Raw genomic sequence first — 6,383 nt, 5'->3', positions numbered from 1 at the left:
TTCAATCATTAAAAGGTTTTATGAGCAGACCTGAGGCTTCTCTGAAGAAACTCCTCTGTGAATAACAGCTTCAGCTGGTGCTGGCGAGTCTCAGGCTGCCTTTTCTGACGTCCTACTCTACCAGCGTGCCTTGCCAGCGACCGCATTCATGCAAGCCCATTTTGTGCAATAAATCACTTAACACATATCCCCTACTGGTTATGTTTCTCTGGTTGAACCCTATTAAGAGCTGGGGGCTAGGCAAGCAGAGGCTTGTATGAAGAAATAAAGGAAGAGGAGCAGGCAGCAAAGGGAGTACTGACTAGGGAGTTAATGGGACACTTCTGCATAGGCAAGCTTTATTTGGGGAAATAATAGAAAGGTCAGAAAAGACAGGAACCAGAGGACACAGAGTACAGAGTAAATAAAGGTAGAAATGGTGGGGAGGCTGCATCACAAACTCACTCTTCATTGGCAGCTTTAGTTATTGGCAGCAAGGGGAGCGCAGAGGGAGTATTGACTTTCTAATGGAACCTAGTATCTGAAGACTGCATGGAAGTTATTCCTCAGAACAGCACATGCTCGCTTTGGCTTCTTTGTGCATTTCCATTCTATCATGCAACCAGAGAGGCAAATGCATGCATTTGCAGCTAATGCTTCCAGACTCACCCACAAAGTCAAAGGCACCTGAAAAAAAAAAGAGCAGAGAGGGAATCAGGTTCTTTGTATAGCTAGAGCATTTTTCCAAATACCATGCATGAATAATTCTCCCAAATTTTCCAGAAACTAGTGTGAATTCTAGACTATTTATTTGAATAACTCAGAAGCAAGAATACAATCTAAAGTAGGACAGATAGGAAAAATACACACTTAAATAAGGAAGTTAGTAAAAAGATGACAAAGTTTGTGAACTTTGAGAGAAAGAAGAAAATGACCCTTGATAACTCTAAGCAAGCAACTACTTGGCATGATAAAACTAGGAATAAGCAAAAAGTTAGAGATCCAAAACTGGAGACACTTAAAACTGCACCTAAAATTAAAGGAATTAGCAATTGGATGAGAAATGTAAAAAGATAAAATAAGCTAGTAAGCTAAAATTTTTCACATAGAAATTACATGAAAATAAGTTGAAATAGAAAATCTTTGCAGTAAAAATTTCTTCTGAAAGGAACCGACTACTGATACAATAACATGGATAAATCTCAAAAAACAGTATGCTAAATGAAAGACAACTATACTAAAGAACATAAACTGTATGAATCCTTTTACATAAAGTTCTAGAACAGAAAAGACTGGTCTATGGTGGAAACTAATAAAAACAGTAGTTAGTTCTAAGGGGTGAGAAAAGGGATTGGCTAGAATGGACAAGGAGGAACTTTCTAGGGCAATTATTAGTCATCAGGGAAATACAAACTAAATGCAAGTTAGAACTACAATGAATTACTCCAATGAAAACTATGCACAAGCAAGGAGCTGTGGATGGCCTTTCACTGCTGAGGGTAGCCTCCGTAGTGTCAGCAAAATACTGAAGCCCTTAGTCCTACAACCACAAGAACCCAAATTCTGCATGAGCCCAGAAACAGAACTGTCCCCAGCAGAACCTGGGAGGAGACCATATATCCCTGAGCAATGCCTTGAGTGCAGCCTCATTTGAACCACAAAGCATGTGGTAATATTGTTTTCAGCAATAGCTACCAATATAGAGGCTTTCATATTTTGTAACAAATAGATTAAAAGTGAGAAATACAGATATATTTTTTAAAAGTTATGTATTGGGTTGGCCAAAAAGTCTGTATGTTTTTTTTTCTATAAAACAAGGGACAGGTTTCCACAAACATTATTGATTAGATATTTTGAGTGTGTTGACTGTCTCCCTCATAGTATAACATTGACTGCTCTCATTCAATTGCTCTCAATCAATGTCTCTGTTTGATTGCTATCAACTTCAACTGGTCTACCCAACCACAGAACACCATCCAGTGAGGAATCTCTAGCACAAAACTTTACAAACCTTTACAAAAGTGCTTTACAAATAAGCACTTTTGATACGTTCAATCAGTCACAGCACCTTCTCCATATACAGTGCAAGTCTTTTTTTGCATTTCAGTTATGTTTTTACCTTTCCTGACATAATAAAGCATAATATGCTGAAAATAGTGTATTTTCTGCCATCTTCTATATTAAAATGGCTACACAAAAATTCACCAATTTTGATACATTTTTTAAAATGCATGCTGATATGACAGCTATCACAATACAATCTAACAAAATTGTTTTGAATAAAGTTGGAGATGACTAAACGTTACTAGAGCCATCTTATGGATAAAACCAAACAAACTTTTTGGCCAATTCAATACAATGATAGGCTATGCATAGATCAATGGAATAGATTTAAGAGTTCAGAAATAAACCCACATATTGTGGTCAAATGCTTTTTAATTCACATCTAAAAAAAAAAAAAAGCAAAGACAATTCAATAGGAAAAGAACAGCCTTTTCAATGAATGATGATTTCAACAAATATCCATCCTCATGCAAAAGAATCCATTTGAACCCTTACCTCACCCCCTACACAAAAATTAACTCAAAGTGTATTATAGGTCTGCATGTAATAGCTATAGCTATAAACCTCTTAGAAGGAAACATAGGTTAAAACATTCATGACTTTGGATTAGGCACTGATTTCTTAGGACCAAAAACACAAGTAAAGAAAATAGGTAAGTTGGAATTCAGCAAAATTATGAAAAACATGATACTACCAAATGTTGGTGAGGATGAGGAGTGATCTTTCATACTTTTCTAATGGAGACATAAAATAATATAAGCACTTCGGAAAATGGTAGTTTCTATTGTAGATCTATCCCTTAGCCCAGCAAATCCATTACTAAATATTTACCTAAGAAAATGATGAATACCTATAAATATTCTTATAAAATTACTTTTATGGAGAATGTTGTTGACTCAGTAGCCTTAATGCAAGGAAGTTTCTCAGCAAGATAACAGGAAGGAAGTTCTGGTGCTGCCTATTTGGGAAAAGAGTTAAAGCTAAGGATCCCACTTTGGAAACCTTCATCATTACCCAGCTATCAAGAATGGTAGAAAGTTAGAATGATGTTTTAAAAAAAGAAAAACTAAATAAATAAATAAATAAATAAATTAGGAAAAAAAAAAAAAGCCCTGGCTGGCGTAGCTCAGTGGATTGAGCGCGGGCTGGGAACCAAAGTGTCCCAGGTTCAATTCCCAGCCAGGGTACATGCCTAGGTTACAGGCCATAACCCCCAGCAACCGCACATTGATGTTTCTCTCTCTCTCTCTCCCTCTCTCTCTTTCTCTCTCTCTCTCTCTCTATCTCCTTCCCATCCCTCTCTAAAAATAAATAAATAAATCTTTAAAAAAACCTGATATTTATTGAGCACTTAGTACATGATAGGCAGTGTGTTATATGGTTAACCTCATTTAAACCATAGAAGTGAATATAAGAGTAATACTGTCTTCATTTTACAAATGGAGGAAACTCAGAGAGGTTAGAGGCTTGCCTATGGTCATCCAGGTAAATATGTGATTGTACATGCCTTCGTTAAAAGAATTGTGTCTGTCTCCTTTATCTTTGGGTTTCTAATGTCTAGCACCTATTGACTATATAAAGAATGAATGAACAAACTAATGAATGGTGGAAGCACTTCATTGTGTGACCTTAGACAACATACTAGTATCCCTATTCTACACTAACTCTAAGTAATTTTTAAAACATGAATTTATAATTCAAGGTTTTATTTTGTTTTACATATAGACATTATACAGCTTTACCTTTGACAGGCAAGTGAAATTGTTCTTTCGAAATTCTAAAATGCAAGAAGGACCCCTAAAACTAACTAACTGAAAATGTAATGATTACTTGGAGTCAGTAGTAATTACTATCCTACTCTATTAGCTGGGTAATACACCTGATGGTACAAGAGGCATCTAAAATGCTAGTTGCTATAACAGAGACACCCTACAATCTCCAAGTCTTAATTAATTAAATGTTTATTTCTCCTTCAACACACAGTCCTGTGGGGGTGAGCAGGTTGTAAGGTCTCTGCTTTACACTGTCAATCAGGGCCCCATGTCCTTCTATTGTATGTCTGTGCACTACTCTAGGTTCTCATAGTTCTTTCCATTAACCTGGTAGATTGGAAAAGATATGAAGATTACTTCTATTTTTTATGGGGTAGACTTGGAAATGGCACATATCACTTTTTAATGTTTTATTGACCAGAACTCATTCAGAAGGCCTCACCTAACTGCAAAGTATATGCCTGAAGAAAAGAGAGGGGGACTCTCGAAACCCAGCAAAAGAAGGATGTTATGCCTACTATGACATCTAGAATATGACATAGCTCTTTAAAATAGACCAAATATTTATTGATATAATGAAAATACCAAATAAAATTAAAGTATAAAGGAAAACAACAGGCATAAATGGATCACAACTAGGTAAAAATATATCTATACTTATTGGTAATCAAAAGGATAATACTTTAACATCTAAATTTCAATGCAGAGAGAGAAAAAGGAGTATAAACTTGGTCCATAATTGGGCTTACTCTGAAATGGGAATAACAGGAGTCAATGGTTACTGATGGCTGTATAACAAACTACCTCCAAACCATTTCATGGGTCATGAATTTAAGCAGGACTCACCTGGAGAAATCTGTTCCATTGACAGAGGACATATGTCATTCATCTGGCAGACAGAGTGTTCTGTACAATCCAAGATGGTTTCATTCAGATGTCTAGTATCTTGGCCAGAAGACCAACCTAAGAGGGAACTGCTGGATAGAACATCTATACATGGCTTCTCTGGGTGAAGCTATGGTGGCCTCTGTGTAGATCGACTTCTTACATAACATCAGGATTTCTGGAAATCAAGGGTGGCTATACTTACAAGTACATCGAACAAAATAGACTTTAAGTGAAAAACTACCACAAGAAAACAAGAAGAACATTATATAATGAGGAAATATCAATCACAAGGAAGATATAACAATGATAAATATATATGCACCCAACATCAGAGCACTTAAATATGTCAAGGAAACTGACAGAACTGAAGGGAGAGATGGACAGCAATACAGTAACAGTAAAAGACTTCAGTTCTCTGCCTTCAATAACAGAACCTCCAGATAAAATATCAACATCGTTGAGGCTATTCAGGGCCACTTATGGTTCCATATAAATTTTTGAAATGTTTGGTCTATATCTGTGAAATATGTCTTTGGTATTTTTATAAGGATTGCAGTGAATCTATAAATTGCTTTGGGTAGTATGGACATTTTGATTATGTTAATTCTTCCAACCCATGAACATGGTATGTGTTTTCATTTATTTGTGTCTTCCTTAATTTCTTCCTTCACTGTTCTATAGTTTCCTGAGTACAGGTCTTTTACCTCCTTGGTTAAGTTTATTCCTAGGTACTTTATTTTTCTTGTTGCTATAATAAATGAGATTTTTTTTCCTAATTTCTGTTTCTGATATTCCACTGTTGGTATACAAAAATGCCTTCTATTTCTGAATATTGACTTTGTACCCTGCTGTTTTGCCAAATTCACCTATTAGGTCTAGAATAGCCTCAGCAATTTTGAGAAAGAAGAAAAATGTAGGAGGGGGTCACAATATCTAATATCAAACTATACTACAGCCTGGTACTGGCATAAGAACACACATAAATCAATGGAACAGAATAGATAGCCCAGAAATAAACCCATCTCTATAGTCAATTAATATTCAACAAATAGGGCAGGAGCATAAAATGAAGGAAAAATAGCCTCTTCAACAAATTGTGTTGGGAGATATGGATAGCTACATGCAAAAAAAAAAAAGAAAGAAAGAAAGAAAGAAAGAAACTCAGCCACCAACTTACACCATACACAAAAATAAACTCCAGATGGATAAAAGACTTAAATATTAGTTGCAACACCATAAAAGTCCTAGAAGAGAACATAGGCAGGAAAATTTCATATATTCCATGCAGCAATATGTTCACCAATATGTACCCTACAGCAAGGGACATAAAGGAAAGAATAAACAAATGGGGCTTCATCAAAATAAAAAGCTTCTATACAGCCAAAGAAAACAAGCAAAATGAAAAGGGAACCAACTGTATGGGAAAATATGTTTGCCAATGACACCTCGGACAAGGGCTTGATCCCCAAAATATATAAACAACTTCATGACTCCACACCAGGAAGACCAACAATCCAGTTAAAAAATGGGCAAAGGACCTGAAGAGACGCTTCTCCAAGATGGACATACAAAAGGCCCACAGACATAAGAAAGGCCCAACTAGCCATCAGAGAGATGCAAATTAAAACCACAATAAGATACCACTTTACACCAGTCAGAATGGTCATCATAAACAAATTA

At 36.0% G+C, this 6,383-nt stretch overlaps 1 long non-coding RNA gene across 1 annotated transcript; it reads right to left on the bottom strand.

Annotated features, from left to right (window-relative positions):
• Positions 1-309: 309 nt before the first annotated feature.
• On the bottom strand, positions 310-5,384 carry LOC118502089. Its single transcript, XR_004904766.1, has 2 exons — positions 4,662-5,384; positions 310-666 (listed from the first exon to the last, which is right to left on the bottom strand). It is a non-coding gene; the product is annotated as an uncharacterized LOC118502089 (long non-coding RNA).
• Positions 5,385-6,383: the final 999 nt, after the last annotated feature.

The sequence above is a fragment of the Phyllostomus discolor genome, chromosome 1 (assembly GCF_004126475.2).
Source record: "Phyllostomus discolor isolate MPI-MPIP mPhyDis1 chromosome 1, mPhyDis1.pri.v3, whole genome shotgun sequence".
In the NCBI taxonomy this organism is placed as follows: domain Eukaryota; kingdom Metazoa; phylum Chordata; class Mammalia; order Chiroptera; family Phyllostomidae; genus Phyllostomus; species Phyllostomus discolor.
This window is presented reverse-complemented; position numbering and strand designations above follow the sequence as displayed.